The 20,057-nt window shown below is 46.5% G+C and overlaps 2 protein-coding genes across 11 annotated transcripts in view; one reads left to right on the forward strand and one right to left on the reverse strand.

The window, feature by feature from the left end:
- The window catches only part of RUNX2 (RUNX family transcription factor 2), a gene marked incomplete at its 5' end in the record, with an annotated part of 232,070 nt that overhangs the window by 159,299 nt on the left and 52,714 nt on the right, over window positions 1-20,057 (reverse strand). The gene's annotated exons all lie outside the window — the stretch shown is intronic.
- SUPT3H (SPT3 homolog, SAGA and STAGA complex component) overlaps window positions 17,211-20,057 on the forward strand; it is a gene marked incomplete at its 5' end in the record, with an annotated part of 301,070 nt that continues 298,223 nt past the window's right edge. Inside the window, one exon of one of the 2 annotated variants that reach the window (XM_080997474.1) lies at window positions 17,211-17,315. Of the gene's footprint in view, window positions 17,316-17,557; window positions 17,703-20,057 lie in introns of those variants that run through there. The other variant, XM_080997476.1, reaches the window with a different exon arrangement.

Consider the following 20,057-nt stretch of genomic DNA (forward strand, 5'->3'; position numbering starts at 1 on the left):
GGGAAGGAAGCGGGGCAGGATGAGCCGGGGGGGGGCTGGCAGGGAGGGCTCGAGCGGCTTATTTTAAAGGCCCCCCCGCGCGCGCCTTAACAAACAAGTGGCGGGGGGGGCAGATAAAACTTCAGACTTTGTCAGAGTTTTGTGGATTAAGAAACAACTCGGCGGGGCGTCCCAGGGAGAATTGGCACCGCAGGGGGAAGTCGGGCTTGCTTTGGGGCTCCTGCAATTGTGGGGAGGGGCGCGCGGCAAAGCGGGGTTTCCAATGACCCGGTTTCGCGGCACTGATCCTCGAGCGCGCGTGCAGACGGAGCCCAGCCGCCCCGACGCGGACGGGAGGCGGCAGCACGTGGCGGCGCGGCGCGTCCTCCGGCTCCAGCCGCCTTCAAAACAAACACCGCAACGTGCGCCCTGGCCGCCGCCGCAGGGGGGGGGTCCTCGGGCAGCGGCTGCTTCGGAAGCGCCAAAGCCCCCCCCCCGGACAAGGGCTGAGGGCAAAAACCAGAGCTGCGCTGGGGGGGGGGGCACGGTCCTCCCAGTGAATACTTTACATTATAGACATTTCTGCGCAACCCCTTTGCTATTCACCAAACTGCAGACCCGAAAAGCCCTTGCTAAGGACCCCCCCCCCGACCCCCAGCGCCGCCTCCTGCGCCCTCCAAGGAGTTCACGGTGCCCTTACTTCAAAAAGAAGCAGCCTTGCAGAAGAGGGGGCTGGTTTGGCTTGCTGTCTTTTGCACACAAGTGGCAGCAAATTTGGTTTTTCTTAAAAACGCCCGACGTCCCCCCCCGGGGGGGGGATAGGGTCGAAACGCCGCCTCCCCGCGCAGAGAGCCCCCTCTCAGCTCAGCTTAATGCTGCTGCCCCCGAGCTGCCCGGCCCAGACCTGCCAGGCGCCAGCCCGCTTCATCCTTTGGGGCAGCAGCCCTCTGGTCCTTGTCCCGAGGAGAGCACGGCTTTCGCTTTGGTTTCTCCTTTCGTCTTCAACTATACCTGTTCTCCCCCCCCCCACACACACCTGTCTCCCGGGGGCATTTTAAGCAGAAAAGGCTTGTGTCCGGGGGGGGGGGGCAATTCCCCCGGCCTCTCTTTCGGTCTCTTCTGAGAGACCCGGGGGGGGGGGCATGGCGCTGCCGGCCGAGGGGCAGATGGTGGCGGAGCCGCATTGAAACAAAAAGCAAGCAAGGAAAGCGCCGCTCCGAGTCCTGGACCCCCACCAAGAGCAGCCCAGGTCGGACTAGGCATTGAACGGGCGACGTTTCCCACCTAGAGCGTAAAAGATTGAGGAAGCAGTAACGCCTGTTGTTGGTTTCTCATACTGGGAGTAACTGGGTTGTGGCTCTTGCTAGCTTATGATTTAGGACATCCCAACCAAAGGCGAAAAAATAAATTAAATAGTGAAACTGCACACACAACTAACAATATAAATTTCTTAATGACAGGAAGATAGGTTAGCTCTTAGCAAACCACCTTGTACTCTAAAACATTATCTGCCGAGTAAAAAATAATGTTTAGATGTTTAAAGAAGCTTTTGGAAATGACCAGCACAGAGCTACTTAAAATAGACAACACTCAATTTTAATGTGGAAATAAAAAATGTCCACCGAATGCTTCCACAAAGATAGGCTTTTGGCAAAACGGATCTTCTCTCTTCTTCTTTTTTATAAAAGCCTCTCTGCTGATCACTTTCCCCAGTTAATAGTAACTTGTGGGATCCCAGAAGGAGATACAACTCTTAAGCATTAGTATTATGATTATCTTGACTAAAAAGTAGCTGTAGGTTAGAGCCTAACTATTTTTACTTGGATTCCAATGGGATTTGCTCCTATGTAAAGAATGCATAGGACTGTAGCTGTAATATTGATGGAAACAAATAAAGGCTGTATGGCTTTTACATATACAGTACTGTATGCTAGAGTTTACATCACCAGAGCCACAGACATGGCTGTGTAGATCCTTGAGCTTTTTTCTGCTGTTTCTTCATAAATTAACTGCACCAAAGATGTAAAAGAGATCAGAGCCATAAAATGTTATAGGAAAGTGTACAGCAGGAAACTAACAATGATTCCGGGTGCAAGTGGTGGTTGTGCTGGTTCTGAAGAGTGAAATCTAGGGCCCTAGAGCCGCAAAAAACTGCCAGGGTTGGCTATCTTGGCATAGTTGCAGCTGCTCATTTTATTATTTTATAATTTGTTATTAATTTATTTCCCCCCTTTTCTACAACAAAACATATTCTTAAGCAAATGTGATTCTGTACACGATAGTGAATTAATTTAAAATGTGAACTGCACATGCTCAGAGTTCATTTTTTAAATCAGGTTTGGCAATCTGTTTTAGTTTTTTATCTAACATACCAAGAATGTATCTAAATGGGTGGGGCTGTAAGACTATTCAGGGGTCTAAAATTACCTAGCTTTATCCCTGGTTAGAATCCGGGCAAAGCTGGAAGCACTTCTAAATCTCACTGATTTCAAGGGAAAGAAGTATGTGGTTAACAAGGTACTAGATTGTACCCAGGATAGATTAGCTTCAGTGTATAAAATAAAATAGTTTAACCAAGTTTAACACAATATTAAATAAAATGATAACTGTAAATAGAGACTGTAACTGTGTAACATGAATGCTATTTCTTTAAACTGACAAACTTTGTTCAAATATAAAAGTAAAGATCTCTAAACCTACTGTCAGAGTGGTGTTTTATTTTGGGTGTTTCTGTAGTGGTCAGTGCTGCAGAATCATAAAATGGGCAAAAGCAAAACTTTTATCTCAGCAAGGGAAAGGGATTCTCACCATATTTATTTGTGTGCAATTATCTAGAACCAATACTACTTTTATTCCAAATTTCACCCGTATAACATGTTTTAACAACCATGTGCTGGTTGAATGGGTGCCAAGCATAAATGATGAATGTTAAATATATCTGATTCTCCATAAAAAATGAGTAAAGTATAAATGGGAAATATGTTTGATTTTATGAGCATGTTTTTATTGGTATTCCTAGCAATTTCATAAATTACTGGTATAATCAAATGATACAGTTGCATTTTCCCCATACCAAGCACACATATCAACAATTTTAATTAAGTCATGAGTTGCCAAGTTAATTTGGTTACCTGTCCAGATCTTGATATTTCTCAAATATAGACTATGATTCAGAAGTTAAAGAATTGTGTAGTTGATGGAAATGGTGTGGAATCACTTGAACTATATAATCATTTGGTTATCAGACACAATAGGCCATGATACAATGCTACAAACATTGTGAGAGTCTGGTTTTTGATCCTGCCCCACTGATTTATGATCTGGGGGCATCAAGAGATTCATTGATCACTATCCTAAAATGTGAAACAAGAATATATAGCATGATCCATCCAAAACTAAGCACATTTAAAGTCCAACTTGTATCAACTGTAGGTGAATTAAGTGTATGTTTAACTTGGTCATTGAAATCAGCAGAATTTTATTTTTATTTTTTTTGCTTTGGTTGAATGATACCCATAATTACCTAGCATCAAACAATGGGTTTTGATAATGGAGAAAGATATAAAATGTTCAAATGACATTTCAGCACAGCAAAAGGCAACCAAAATTATCAGGGAGCTGGAGCAACTCCATCATAAGGAAAAGGGCGGGGAGGGGGGCCTTTATTGTTTAGAATGAAGGTGAGGAAGTGGGGACATGTATAGGATGATGCATGGCTTGGAGAAAGTGCATGAAGAGTCCATATTTTTCTCCCTCATAACTCTAGGACCTAATTAAGTGGAATGGTGGGAGATTCAGACTAAAAGAAAGTACCTCTTCACAGAGTGCATAGTTAAACTGACATTCCCTCCACCAAGTCTGGCCTTAAAGGGAATTGGACAAAATATGGTGGAGATGGCTACCAGTGGATACTAGTCCTGACAGCTGTACCTGCCTCTGAACTCAAGCCACAGGGAAACAGGTATGGGGGAAGGAGTTCATGTCCTGCTTGTGGACTTCCCATAGGCATATGGTTGGACACTGAGGGACTGGACAGGCCCTTGATCTGATCCAGTCAGGCGCTACTTACGCTCTTATGAATGTCAACAACATTCTCTCACAGATTTTCCAGTCAAACAATGGGATGGGTCAGTGGTTCACCAAAGAGTGTTGGATTTAGAGCAGAAAGATCACGGTCCAAATCCACACTCAGCCTTGAAGCTCATTGAATGACCATGGACCACGAACCGCCACTCATTCTAATTTACGTATCAGGATTACTCTGAGGAGGAAAGTTGACAACCACCAGTGCCTACAGCTTCTTGGAGTATGAGAGGGATTTGCAAGCCTCCCATGGAGGTGATAGTGTTGAGGTTGCCTTTTCCAGAAACCACATGCTCTGCTGTTGAACAAAAGTATAGGAGCGGAGACCTAGTAGTAAGGGGGAAATGCATTCACAGACATATTCACTTCATGTGGACTTGGGTGAAGGCTTAGCACTGAAAATAACTTCCAGGGATGACCCTTCTCTTAAAATCAATGCCCTAGGAGTATCCCCTCGGTGAGGACTGCTGTCTCCCCCACCTGGAGGACTGCTGCTGCTGCTGCTACAGAAGCAAAGAGAACGGCAAAGACTACTGCAGGGACCAGGTCCTTGGGCAGGCAGGCAAAGTGGGAACAGCTGCTGCCCCAGCTGGGTGTGGTCCAGCAGCCGAGGAAGCATTATAAAGCCCGCCTGTCTTCAGGGGTGAGACAAGGATGAGGGCCAGCCCTCCTGTGTTAACGTTATTAAGTAATTATTTAAATGTTTTTAGGTGTTTCAAATAGTCTGTGGTGTTTTGAATTTTGTTTCTGTTTTTTTGTTTTTGTTGGGGGGTGGGATGGATGTTTTGCTGGAGCCGGGGAATGGTTTAATTTTAGCATGATTGTAAATTATTATTATTGGTTGTTTGTTTGGTGTGTTGTTGTTTTGTTTGTTTGTTTGTTTCTACTGTTCTATTGGTTTGTTGTATGGTTTGTGTTCTGATCTGAAGGGGAGAGGGTCAGGGCTGCCTGGGGGCCCCAGCCAACAGAATGGCTGGGGCAAGTTCCACGGGGTGTGTGGGGGTGTGGATGCACTGGGACACCCGATCTCAGTGATCACGGGCAGGAGGAAGAGCTACCCTAAGACTAGACCATGTCATTACTGAGGAGGCAGGCTTAGTCATTGTTTGAGGACTATCCCTGCCTCCAGGTCTGGTCTTGACCAGAAGGACACTGGAATCAACCACACGACCTTAAGGTGCTGCTGTGCAAAGCCAGGTCAATGATTCACATGACAGCTGTCATCCACGACTTGATTGTGGATGGAGGACTTGATCTGGCATGTGTGACAGAGACTTGGTTGGATGAAGCAGATGGGCCTGTTCTTGCCACTGCTTGTCCACCAGGTTTCTCTTAAGCACAGCCACCCAGGTCATGTGGGTGGGGAGTGGTGGTTGCAGTGATTTTTAGGAAGTCACTAGCTTACACTAGGCCTCCTATTGGGAAGACCCAGTTTTTTGAGTGCATGTTCTGGAAGTTGGACAATAGGGGCAGTACAGGATTCCTTTGGGTGTGCCAACCTCCCCGCTGCACCAAGGATTGCCTGTTTGAGCTGCTTCAAGTCATGGCGGATGTTCTCATGGAGACATCTAGTTTGGTTGTCCTAAGGGATTTTAACATCAGTGCCAACACAACCTTACAAGGAGCCGCTCAGGACTTCGTGGAAAGCATGGCCTCCATGGGGCTGTCCCTGAATGAGTTTGGCCCAACTCATGGTCACGGACATGCCTTTGACCTGGTGTTCACCTCTATGGATGTGGGTGATCTGACACTAAGTAAAAGCGAAACAAAAGAAGTGCCATGGTCAGATCACTTCCTGGTGCAATTGGACTTCTCTGCGACTCTTCCCCTCTGCAGGGAGGTAGGACCAATTCGGATTATCCGCCCCCATCACTTAATGGATCCAAATGGTTTCCAGAGAATGGTAGGGGATGTTTTATCCCATGTTGATGGCCTTTTAGCTGGTGGCCCACTGGAATGCAGAGTTAACCAGGGCTATCAATTGTCTGGCTCTGAAGCATCCTCTCTGATTGCATGGAGCCTGGACAGCCCCATGGTTTTCCCTGGAGCTGAGGGTGATGAAACAATCACTGAGACGCCTAGAGCGCTGGTGGCAGAAAACTCATTCTGAATCGGACCAAGTGGCAATGGCGATGGTGAAGAGGACCTTGTTCACCACCTCCATTGCATCTGCAGAAAACAGCAGCAGCAGACTCTTTCAGGTCATCTGCAATCTTACAGAACCACCTTCGCCATTGGGGCCTGGTAAGGACTCCAAGATCTGCTGCAATGATTTTGCAAAGTTTTTTGCAGATAAAGTCGCTCAGATTTGGAAAGAGGTGGACTCCACTGTGGGAGCAGGGCCGGGGCAGGAGAGTGCTAGAGTCCTGTCTAGTCAAGTTGCGTGGGATCAATTGCAGTCTGTTACCTCAAAATATGTGGACAGGCTGCTTGGACGAGTGAAACCGACCACCTGTCTCCTTGATCCTTGCCCATCCTGGCTCATAAAAGCGAACCAGGAAGGGCTGGGCGATGGGCTCTGCGGGGTGGTGAATGCTTTTCTCTGTAAGGGAGCCTTCCCAGACCCATTGAAATAGGCGGTTATTAAGCTACCACTTAAAAAATATATATATTTAGACCCAGCCAATATGACCAACTATTGCCCAGTCTCAAATCTTCCATTCTTGGGCAAGGTGATTGAGCAGGTGGTTGCTGAACAACTCCAGACACACCTGCAGGATGCGGACCATTTGGATCCCTTCTAGTCGAGATTCAGGCCTCATCATGGGACTGAAACGGCCTTGGTTGCACTGGTCGATGAACTTCAGCAGGCTAGGGACAAGGGTGAAAGCTGTTTCCTAGTTCTGCTGGATCTCTCAGCAGCTTTTGACACCATCAACCATAACATCCTTCTGGTTGAGGGGCTGGGAGCTGGGGGCACTGTTATACAGTGGTTCCGCTCCTTCCTCCTGGGCCATGTCCAGAAAGTGGGGGGGGGATGAGTGTTCAGACCCCTGGGCTCTCACTTGTGGGGTGCCTCTGGGTTCTGTCCTCTCCCCCATGTTTTTTAACATCTATATGTAGCCACTGGGAGAGATAATCATATACCATATAACACCAGTCCCAGTATGTTTCCGAGCACAATTCAAAGTGTTGGTGCTGACCTTTAAAGCCCTAAACAGCCTCGGCCCAGTATACCTGAAGGAGTGTCTCTGTCCACATCATCCAGCCCGAACACTGAGGTCCAGCTCTGAGGGCCTTCTGGTGGTTCCCTCACAGTGAGAAGCGAGATTACAGGCAGTGTTAGAAACTAAGATATGAAAGCAGTCGGTGAAACTGAGATATGAAAGCCAGTGTGGTGTAGTGGTTAAGAGCGGTGGACTCGTAATCTGGGGAACCGGGTTTGCGTCTCCTCTCCTCCACCTGCAGCTGCTGGGTGACCTTGGACCAGTCACACTTCTCTGAAGTCTCTCAGCCCCACTCACCTCACAGAGTGTTTGTTGTGGGGGAGGAAGGGAAAGGAGAATGTTAGCCGCTTGGAGACTCCTTCGGGTAGTGATAAAGCGGGATATCAAATCCAAACTCTTCTTCTTCTTCATCTGTACAGTATGTAACTGAAGGGCCATACCATTACAAGCCTTTCTATCACATCACAAGGATTCTCTGCAATACTGCCAAAGACAAACTATTTCTTCCCAAATTTCCTAAGTGCATTTTTTTTTAATTCAATTAATTCCTCCTGAATATGTTATGACCTGCATCAGAAACTGAGGTCATGGTTCTGTATGCTAATACACATGCTTAATTAGGCCTAAATTTGTGTATCAGAACATGGAACTGTAGCTTCCAACATATACTCATTTGATTGATTATAGAAAGGGTTAAAAGGTTAACAGTAATGAAACAATGCAAGAGGTCAAGGATGAGCCTTTCACATCTCCCTTAAAAGCCATGTTGTGAAGGGAATAAACATTGCATTAAATATTAAATTAAGTTATCTGGACAGGTGATATTTTGCAGGAGTGGGTTATAAATTATGGGCAGGCAGAATGGACATCTTGTTGCTTTCTGATCACAATTGCTGAGTTTTTCTCCCTATAAAGATATAAATGCTCCACATGTGTAGCCTGTCCGGATGGATGATTACGGTCAGCTGAGGAGAACTTATTGAGTATTGCACGTGTCCAAATGAAATGAAAGTTTTCAAAAGAACAATATGCGCAAACTTGTGATCCACTTAGAATCATAGAATCATAGAGTTGGAAGAGACCACAAGGGCCATCGAGTCCAACCCCCTGCCAAGCAGGAAACACCATCAGAGCACTCCTGACATATGGTTGTCAAGCCTCTGCTTAAAGACCTCCAAAGAAGGAGACTCCACCACACTCCTTGGCAGCAAATTCCACTGTCGAACAGCTCTTACTGTCAGGAAGTTCTTCCTAATGTTTAGGTGGAATCTTCTTTCTTGTAGTTTGGATCCATTGCTCCGTGTCCGCTTCTCTGGAGCAGCAGAAAACAACCTTTCTCCCTCCTCTATGTGACATCCTTTTATATATTGGAACATGGCTATCATATCACCCCTTAACCTCCTCTTCTCCAGGCTAAACATGCCCAGCTCCCTTAGCCGTTCCTCATAAGGCATCGTTTCCAGGCCTTTGACCATGTTGGTTGCCCTCCGCTGGACACGTTCCAGTTTGTCAGTGACCTTCTTGAACTGTGGTGCCCAGAACTGGACACAGTACTCCAGGTGAGGTCTGACCAGAGCACAATACAGTGGCACTATTACTTCCCTTGATCTAGATGCTATACTCCTATTGATGCAGCCCAGAATTGCATTGGCTTTTTTAGCTGCCGCGTCACACTGTTGGCTCATGTCAAGTTTGTGGTCAACCAAGACTCCTAGATCCTTTTCACATGTACTGCTCTCAAGCCAGGTTGAAAGCAGCCCCACCCATCATGTATGACAACCCAGCCACCCCCTCCCCCTCCTTTTGGGTCTGGGTTTTGGGGGCTATGTTTTGTTCAGTATTCCAGAAAGTCATTGCACTGGGGACTCTGCCCTCTACCAGGTTTAGGGGCTATAGTGGCATCTATAGTGTGATTGCCCCCTTTCCCAAGTCCTGCCCATCTGCCCTCTATCCTTGCCCCAAGTTTATATTGTCTTCCAGCCATTTTCCATAGCAGTGAAGAAGGGGTGCAGCAATTTATATATTTAATCTCACATAATTGGATCAATAAAAGAAAAGTAGATGAACTGCCAAAGGTAGTTATCACACCCCTTTTATTCAGTAACTTCCTTTATGGGTTCTATACTGGTGTTACATCTGTTGAGCAAGGAGAGTGCCATGCCTCAGCCGGAGGATAATCTGGACCACCCTCCCTGTTACTGAGCGAAGCCCAAGACCTGACTGGATCTGAGGATGAGGAGGAGTCAGGATTCTCAGATCAGATGGCCTGGAGGTCATCCCTTGCTCAGCCTCAGAAGTGGACGCTGATTGGCCCCTGAGCCCCTGTGAGTGACAGCACCATAACCAGCAGGTGGAAACCCAACCAACAGCACCACCTCCTCCTGTTTAGGGTTTGCGGTTTCTCTGTCAGATAGCTAGTTAAGCTTCAGCAAAGTTAAGGGAACACTCCCCTAGCATTCAGCCCTCCTGGCTGTTCCCAGGCAATGAGGCTTCATGGTTTAAAAGGATCCAGGCTCCCTGCAATGTGTCCTTGTCTGCACAATTTTGGTGCAAGGTTGTGGGAGTTGTGTGGTGAGATGGAATTGCTCCTTCTTCTCTACTGTACAGGCAGCACACAGCCCAGGAGTTATGGATGTTGGAATGTTTTCTGTCTGTTTCGCTTTGGCACCCTTTGTCAACTGTGGTGCCCCTTTGCTGCAAGGAATGGATGCAATAGCAACTGTGCTACACATACTTCACACTTGCACAAGTGGCTCCCTGGCATCGTGGGACAAGAGGACCAGGTTACTTTAGGGAGTAAAAAGGGGAACTAAGTGCTTAAAAAAAATACCGCAACAAAATAATAAGAAATTGTTAGGGGTTGTGTCCAACTCAGTTATACTCTGAGCAAGCCCACTGAAAGTCATGAATTTAAGGTATTCATGCCCATTGGTTTAAATTTATCTATATCTATCTATCTATCTATCTATCTATCTATACTACTTGACTGAAATATAAGCTCTAGGCTGTTTACAAAAAGTATTAAAATTATCAATTAAGAATGGGTCTACTCTGAGTTGAACTTAGTTGGCTACAATTCATGGCTTTCAAAACATTGCAGAGCTGGACTTCTCTTGCTTCCTCTGCTTCTGAGCTGGGCTAGAGAATGTCTAGCATTGCACAAGATCCTTTGGAGCCCCAAACAGATGAAACAAAGAATTAATACAGACGCTGCCGTGACTCCCTGTCCCTCAAATTCCCTTCACAAAGCCAAAGGATCTGGCATCACATCCCTGCTCCCCTTTCAATGTATGGGCAGATGGGCAGGAACAAGAAAACAAAGAAAATCAGTGGGTAGCAGGGTAAACAGGTACCACAAAGAAGCAATGGCAGAAAGGTTTCTAACTACGACAGAACCTTCTCCCCCAGAACTTGGAAAAGAGCCCAAGAGTCTTGGATACCGTCTTCCCTGGATCTTGTCGCAACATGTTTGAAAGTTACTATTTTATTTTACAGTGGTACCTCGGGTTACATACGCTTCAGGTTACAGACTCCGCTAACCCAGAAATAGTGCTTCAGGTTAAGAACTTTGCTTCAGGATGAGAACAGAAATCACACAGAGGCCCCATTAGCTAAAGTGGTGCTTCAGGTTACAAACAGTTTCAGGTTAAGGATGGACCTCCGGAATGAATTAAGTACTTAACTCGAGGTACCACTGTATTTATATACTGCCCTTCGTCATAAGATCTCAGGGTGGTTCAGGTAATAAAACACAGGATAAAAACAAATAAGTAAAGCAAAACAGCAAAACAATACCCCCCCCCCCGACAGACACATTTAAGAGGCTGTAGAATATTAACCAGCCAAAGGCCTGGTTTTCACCTGGTGCCTAAAAAGATGTAATGAAGGTGCTAGGTGAACTTTCTGCCTTAAAGCATCCTGGATTACTTAAACTAGAAGGCTAAAACTCGTACACCTGAGCTTCCCTTTTAAGCTGCAAAGAGATGCACTCTGCTGAACTCAAACATGAGGAAGGAAGGACAATATCTAGTAAATATACCCTCTTCTAGCATCTATACACATCCCTACACATGACCCTCCCAATCCACTCTGGAGGGTTCGGAGAACCCCCAGAACAACACAAGGGTGGGGGGGGGGAGAGAGGAAAAGGTGAGATTGTCCTGTAACAAGCAGAAATGCTGATGCTGGTAGACAGTGAATTCCACACAGTATGTGGGAACTGAGCCAAGTGAAACAGCACCATCACACAACTGGCAAAGAGCAAGGAGAGAGCCTCTCAGCGTGACGGGCACATAAACCAATGGTAACTCTCTGGTGTATGGGGTTGCCCAAGTGGTGCCCACCAGTATCTCCTACTGTATCCACAAAAGATCTCAGTATATATATATTCTCTCACAAATCTACAGTGCACAAAGGTCTGTTCTCCCTGCTCTGGTCAGCCTCTCCTCCACTCCTCTCATGCCACCTCAGCCCTGCCCACATTTCGTTGGCTGCGCCTCCTTCCATCTTGGCTGCTGATGTAGATGCGTTTTCCTCACCAAGGTGTGGGCATGCCTGTAACTTTTTGGGTGGGTGGGGGTCCTGTCTCTTTTACTGCTCTTTTAGATGTGGCAGCAGTCTTATATTATGCCATTTTGTGAAAGACGCCTACAGCGTTTTATCAAAATTTCAAATGTGCCCACTGGCCTTTAAAGGTTGCCAACCCCCTGCCCTAACTGGACTACCTGTGGCCTAGCCTCGCCTTCAAGAACCAGCCAGGCAGCCCCATTTCCATTTGGATGAATGCCAGGATCTGCTGGTTAATGTGCCAGCATCTCTCTCTATTGGTCCTACACATGTCAGCAACACTCGCTTGCTTTATCATCACACCAGCTTTAGTTGTGAGTGGGTGGGAGCAATACAGTAAATGTTGTTTGTGATACTTCCTAGGACGGTATCCAAAGAACAGAAGCACAACTGGCAACAGTAGTGACTTTCATTAAGCAGTTGTAGTCACAGACACATGGGATTGCCAGACTTCATGTTCTAACTTTTATGTATGACAAAGCAAGAGGCCCATTCTCCTCATCCTACGGCTGTCCTTTTTTTTTTTTTAAAGCAATTTATTAAGTTTTACAATAAAAATAAACATGATAAACAATGTAACATTGATCTTAACATATTTTCACATTTTCTTTGGACTTCCTCACATCTCCCGCTCCCATTTTCATCGTTAAAACATTTTGTCAGCAATTTATCATCTTATTTAAATTCTTATATCCCTTCTATATTTCCTAATCTTATAATTCTCAGAAGAAGCTAAATTTCACAGTCTTACTTATTTTCTTAAAAACTTCTAAATTTAGTGGTGCTCAGTTATTTTGATCTAGCATCTTATTTAACATTCACTCAAATTGCAATACTTTTGTAAATAGTTCTTAAATTTCTTCCAGTCCTCCTCAATCCTCTCTTCTCCCCATCCTACGGCTGTCCTTGTTCAGCTCCCTTGGCATGAAGTTCTGGAAGGCACAGCAGCCCAAGGAGAGAAGGAGTGGCTTTTATGGCTTTTGAGATACCAGAGATATTAGAAATATTGGTCAAATCCTTTGAAATGAAAAAGCCCATGATTACTTTTTAGAGATATTTGCTATCACTAAATCAATTTGATATGCAGATTTCAAGAAATGAGTGGAACAAAGAATTTGAGGTTCCTATATTACCTAGACAGTGGGAAGTGTTTCAGCTTCTGTACCAAAGGTGTCTATGGATCTTACACAACAAAAAATATTTAGAATTTATTGGACTCCATTACATTTATACAGAAAAGGACTGTCTAAAACACCATGCTGTTGGAGATGGCAGCCAAGGCTACTGCCACCATGTCAATTCTGTCAGTACCTTCCTGAGCTCAGCTGTCTTCTATTTGGGACAGAAGAGAAAGACTCAGATCCTGCAACATTTGGAAGAGTCTCCAGGACCCAGGCCAATAATAATAATAATAATAATAATAATAATAATACCCTGCCCATTTGGCTGGGTTTCCCCAGCCACTCTGGGTGGCTTCCAACAAAAGATTTAAAATACCTTAAAATATCAGTCATTAAAAACTTCCCTAAGCAGGGCTGCCTTCTAAATGTCAGATAGTTGTTGATTTCTTTGACATCTGATGGGAGGGGATTCCACAGGGCAGGTGCCACTACCGAGAAGGCCCTCTGTCTTGTTCCCTGTCTGGTTCTCGCAGTGAGTGAACCACCAGAAGGCCCTCGGCACTGGACCTCAGTTGTCCAGGTTGAATAATGGGGGTGGATGGGGCTGGAGACACGCTTTCAGGTGGAGATGCTCCTACTACCATCACACCAGCTCCAGAGCATGGCAATTGCACAAGGCAGACTCTCTCTCCTCCACTCAGCCTTCCTTTCCATGGATATCTCCTCCTCCATGGGCTCCAGGAAGGTCACCTCCTCTTTCAGATTCCCCCTCTTGGGACTGGGCCACCGTCTTCTCCAGCTAAGATGTTGCCCAAGCTACAGGCACTTTGGACTCTTGCCAGCCTCGCCAGCTGCAACCACCCACATGTGAAGACCGTGGTGAATGACGTTCTGAAATAATTACACATCTACCCAGTTTAATTATATATACCTGATTTTAAAACTGATTTTATCCATATTTTTATAATTTTATTAGGTCTGTTTGTTTCAAAGTCTATTTTCATTGCTATTTGAAAATAAGCATGTTATGCTATTTAATGTAAACGATATTTTGTTTTTACTAAGTGGCATATAATAATAGCAAAATTTTATTTATAAATAAATAAATAATAAAAAGTTCTTCACTAGGATACCTTTTTAAAATCCCCCCTCCCTTCTCTGGCAGTCCTCTTAACAACAAGCAGTAAAGACGCAGAGATTTTACCAACTGTGGTAGCACTTATCTGGTACACACAACCCAACGATCCTGTGACAAACTGTATGTTGCCCAAACCACTGGTAGAATTGAATAGAGTATCCTGGAGGCCTGGCTGAAATCCTAAACAGATGGACTCATGTTGGGAAGTGAGGCTACACTGCAACATTTTATTGCAGGTCCCACTGGTTTCCTTGTAGTGCCCAAATCAGAAAATATAAGGCACCTGGGATTATACCCTGATAGAGATGACTGTGCAGTACATCTATGGTCCATAGCTTACTGGTATTAAGCTTATTTAAACCAGGAGTGGGGAACCTCCAGCCTGCTGGTCCACCTGGGTCCCCAAGGGGCTCCAACCCATGAGGCCATTTCGCCAAAACCTTGCCCACCTGTCAATCAGCTGTCATCACCCAATGGTGGTGATGTCAGCTGGCAGGAGGAGGAGGGGTTCGGTGTTGGTCTGCACCCACAGAGAACTGGTGAGCCAAGTCAAAGCAGCAGGATTTTAACCTTCACCTTCACTCATCAGCTGATGAATGGCAGGTTAAATCCTGCTGAGAGTTCTGCAGAGAGCAGGATGGAACCCGAGGAGCAGAGAAACCAATCCTGTTGGTGCTTCTTCGCTGCTTACCACCAGGCGCACACATTAAAAACACAGGACAGCTAAGCAAATGATGACTTAGCATTACATGTGAATGCAGCCAGAGGTAATTTATTCCTGAGGAAGACTATCTTTGAAACGCATTGGACCATTAAATCTGTGTTTAGTGCCTCCTTGAGACACCACTGTTGGTACTTATGCCTTCTCTCTGTTTCACTGTCAGGTTGAAATATAGCCCTGCCCCTTCCCCCTTGCAAAAGTAAGTTTTACCACAATCTAAACCATTGGCTACATAACTGCTAATTTTGTAGGGTGCCCATATGATTTTTTTTTCATTGCAGGTTTCCTATACAATGCACTTCTGTGGGGCTACATTTTAAGCAAAAAATGTGTTAAAGCTGAATTCCTGTAGGAGAGAAAATCTATACCACAAAATAAAACAGCATTTGTAACTGATATAGTCTGCAATTTAACATGTGCAACATTTTTCTATAATTTATACAGTTGGACAGAAAATGAAATAAAATTGAATGCAGAAAAACTCTGTAATTCCAACATTCCTCCTAAATTGTTTCTATGGTGACAGCAAAGTATTAGTAACAGCAAAGAAAGCTACCAAGAGCAGAACAATATTAAGCATAAAAAAATTTGCCTCTATTGCAAACCATCAACAAAGATAACTATTTGGATGCAAGAAGGGCATAATTTATTGAACAGAGAAAGTGGATTTTCTATGTTGGCATTTGCTTTGACTTCCTTGCAGGAGGAAATAAATCATTGTTTCTTTGCAAATGGCTCCATATTGGTTGTGGCTTTTACACAGGCACATTCCCCAAGCATGGAGAATTTCATGTGTTATACAGTTGTAATCCTTTCTTTTCAAAATTAGTAGTAACTCCCCCATAAAAGTGCAAACTCCAGGAAAGTTTGCCACATAAACAATGTTAGTTATAAGGTGCCATTTGCTGCAAGAGACTAAAACGATACAAACTCCCTTGATAGGAGTGTTTTCCTTTTGTGCAAACAGACGACAATCATCTCAAGCAGCTATGCTTCATGTTCATTTAATGACCCTATTGACAGGCTAGAGATTTGTGTGATGAATTTATGGAGGCTCCCATTGTGTTTTCGTTATATACTTTAGATTAGAAACTCTCCCAGTCCTCTGTTCAGACAGGAACTATTACTATCTAGTTTCTGTGTTCAAGTAATGTCCAGCAGTACTAAAATGTTAGTGAATGATGTGCTGCAAGAAGAAAAAGTTTCTTTTCCCATTTTCTATGTTTTGAAGAGCCATGAAAGTTAAAACAAGTGAAAGAGTAAATCAGGCCTATTCTAATGTGAAGTTTGGTGCACATTATGGTTTGGGGCCCCTCCAATGTGTGGAAATTCTGAGACAGCTCATAATGACCTAAGTATCTTAAAGGTGACCTACAAAGAGAGAAAGGTTTTCTATGGCCTTTTTTTGGTGCTGACATTATTGAAAGAAGAAAAACATGCTGTAAAGTTTAGAAAACCCTAATAAGGCTTGGTCAGCAGACACAGCATTCTTTTGCTACAGAAGCCCTCAACTACTGTAGTAAGAAAGCAAGAACCTTACTGAACGAGACTGAAGCCCCCTTTGAACACACTGGGCCTTACACACAGGCTTGGGCTGTAAAATAAATCTAATCCTGCATTGTGTTTTCGTTCAACCCCCTCGTTCAAGCTTTGTGCCCTTGAAAAACTCTCAGAAGCTACAGCTGCTTCAAAATGTCACCACCTGATTATTGAATGGAACAGGCTGCAAAGAGGCCAAATTCAAGAGAGCTGAATTTCATGATTTCTGAGTTCAATTCAGGATGGTACCTGTATTTTAAAGTTCCAAATAGTCACCATAACTCCAAACAATAGAAGCCACCTGCACATAGTTTACACTGCTAGAACTGTCTTGTGTCAGGCGTGGGAAGACCTGGCCACCTGCTAATCCCATGGCTGCCCATCTGGACGCAGTGCTCCATCGCCCCCCACCCACCAAGCAGGGTCTTGTTGAGAAGCAGAGCTCCATTTATTTTACACACATTCGCGACCACTGGAGCCCCTCAGCCCAATTTGATGTGGGGGGAAAGAGAGACCAAGTGGTGCGTCTCCTGCCCCCTTGGGTGCTGCCCGTAGCCCGGCTGGCCCCACGAGGGTGGCGCTGGCCCCGAACCAGGGGCCGCCAGAGAGCCTTCCTCTCGGGGTGCCCACGTTGGCCTCACAGCGCGCACCACGTTTTGCAAGACTCGCCCGCTCTGCCCCGCGGACCGGGGGGGGGGGCGGACCAAGACCCTTCGGCGGGGGCGCGGGCCCGACGGGCGCAGCTGGGCTCGGCCTCTGCTCGGCGGCGGCGAGGAGCCGGCCGGGCCGGGCCAAGATGGCGGCTGCCGGGCCGCGTCCCGCCCTCGGCCCAGCGGCGCCTCCTCCCGCCGGGCGCCGGGCAAGCGCAGAGGAAGCGGCCGGGCGCCCGTCCCGCCCTCGTCGTGGGAGCAGGCCGGGCCGGCGGCCGCGGCAGCAGGAGGCGGAGGCGGAGCGGCGGCGCTGGCGAGGAGGCGGAGCGGCGCCCCTGAGGCGGCGGCGAGGTCAGCGGGGAGGGCGAGGCGGCGCCGGGCTTCCTCGGGCTGGAGCAGCGCGGGCCCGGGAGGGGAGGGCGGGCGGGCGGCGGGGTCTCCGCGGAGCCTCCTCCGGCGGCCACCAGCCTCCCTCGCCGCGGACTCCAGAGCCCTCGGAAGCGCTGCCTTGCCCCGGAGCGCATTGCAGCTTTTGTGGGACAAGTTTCCACACGGAATCACAGAACTCTAGAACTGTAAAGTTGGAAGGGACCCCGAGGGTCATCTAGGCCAGCCCCTGCAAGGCAGGAATCTCAACACGAAGCGCCCCCATCCAATTCGAAACCACCCCAGATCCTGCTTAGCTTTGCCGATGTGCCAGCAGTTGCGTTGCTGCAGCAGCTTCAGCGGCCAGCCGAGGTGGGCAAGCGCCCGGCCCCTTGACCCAGACCCGCCTGGCTTGTGGGGCTGCCCGGGTGGGTCCAGAGTGGCCTGACTGCTTTGCTGTGTGAGGGAGATCCGCGCTGCATTGAAAGAGGCCGTGATGCAACCGCTTCTGAAGAAACCGGCTCCAGGCCCTTTGGCTTGGAACATTGACCAGGTGGCAAGACCCCCTTTGGGGGAAGGTGGTGGAGAGAGCCATGGTGGGGCAGCTACAAGTATTATTGGAGGGCCCAGATTATTTAGAGCCATTAGTTGCCCTGATGGATGACCTCTGTAGAGAGGAGTGTGACCTTGCTCCTGCTTCTGGGTCTCTCATCAGCACTCAAGGAAGACCGTCCACCATCCTGGACTGGACTGGGGACAGTGTATTACAGCGGTTCCAATCCTACCTTCAGGTCCAGAGAGTAGCACTGGGAGAGTACCTCTTGGCCCCCTGGCAGCTATTTAAGATATGCCAGTTGGGGTTGCAGGGCAATGTGCCACCAGTATGCTGAGGACACTCCGTTCTATTTCTCCTTAACACCTGAATGTTACAGAGAGAGCGCACAGTCCTGGGGTCATTTCCTGCCTGCCTCCCAGTGCCATTGCTGCCTCCCATGGGAGCAAGTTCCATAGTTCACACTATGCTGTGTGAAGAAGAACTTTCTTTTATCTGTCCTGAATTTTTCAGCTTTTGCTTCCTTCAGTATCCGTGAGTTGTCATGTTATAAGAGAGAGAGGAAAACATTGCCACCCACTTTTGCTCAGGTCCTGCTTCCAAGCGTCCCACAGGGGTCCCTGTGAGAACAGGAGGCTGGGCCAGACGGGCCTTTGGACTGATCTTGCAAGGCTGTCCACTTTTCCCTTTTTTTGCAAGGAATCCTATTTGGAATAAGGGAATTTCCCTTAAAAAAGGAGAAACGTTGACAGCCATGGGCTCTTACTATGTCTTATTTGATAAACTTCAAATGTGACTATATTTTTTCATGTGTAGTATATAAATTGCAGATGTTTTGTTTGGGTATGATGCATTTGCTTGTCAGTATTAGGACATAGGCTTTTGTGGGCTACGGTCTACTTCAACAGATGCATGAAGTGTGATCCTCAGTCAAAGTACATATACAGACAATTGTGAGTTAACCGCAGACATTGAGGTCAGGGAAACGAGATGAAGAAAAAGTACAGACCTGATAATTACATAATTATTTGTGGTCATTACAGCTGGTAACAGAGACATCCTCTCATGGTAAGCCAAGCCCCCCCCCCCCAGGTGCTCTTTTTTAATTTGCATTCCTGATTATTGATGTTAATGGTATTGAGGTGGTTATATGCACCCCACTTTTAATATGGCTTGTGCCTAAAAATGGTTTTGGGTGAGTATACTGTTTCATTTCTAATTGGTGCATGTCTTCTTGCTTCCTGCTGAAATTCTGCAAATTTCACAAATGTTCTGGAGCAGGGGCATTTGACCTGCCTGCTTTTGTTGCACTATATTTAGTTATTACATTTATACCCCACCTTTTATGAAAGACACTTAAAGTGGCATTCATGGTTTTCCTCCCCACTCTATCCTCTCAACAACCCAGTGGGGTAGACTAGACTAGGCCGAAAAATTTGAAACCTGGCCTCCTTCATCCCTGTCCAGCCGTCTAGCCACTGCAGCACACTGGGGCTCGTGATATAGGCAAGAGGGCCTCTCTGGACAGCCATCATGCTGGAAGCATTTGGGAAGCATTGTAGAACAGCTAATAAAGCAAAATGATGTTTGGGTGACCCAGTATAACACCCCCCCCCACTAATGCACATGGAGAGGCATGAATAACAAGATGAAGAGGGGATATGAGAGCCACCTTCAAATATCTGAACGGCTGTTCCATGGAAGTTGGAGCAAGCTTGTTTTCTCCTCTGGAGGGTAGGACTCAAACTAGTTCAAGTACAAGAAGGGAGATTCCGACTAAACATCAAAGAGAACTTTCTGACAGTAAGAGCTGTTTGACAGTGGGAGATTGTGGACTTTCCTTCCTTGGAGGTTTTTAAGCAGAGGTTGGATGGCCATCTGTTGTGGATGCTTTAGCTGAGATTCCTGCATTGCAGGGGGTTGGAATGGACCTTGGGGTTCATTCTAGTGCTACAGCTCTACGTCATTCAGGCAGTGACATGTTGCAGAATACCTGTGCAAAACCCCCGCCAGTCTGCAGGGCCGCCAAATTAACACGTGTAGAGTGGTAAATATCCACAGTGATGATTCAGTCCACAAAGAGTAGGGTCAAATCTCTTGATGTGTCTGTAGTAGCAGTTCCTCTGCTTCAGTTTGGCCCAGACTCTGTGGCAGACCCAGATGCAGACTCCGCC

This window comes from Podarcis pityusensis (assembly GCF_964106645.2).
Source record: "Podarcis pityusensis genome assembly, chromosome: 3".
NCBI classification, from domain to species: domain Eukaryota; kingdom Metazoa; phylum Chordata; class Lepidosauria; order Squamata; family Lacertidae; genus Podarcis; species Podarcis pityusensis.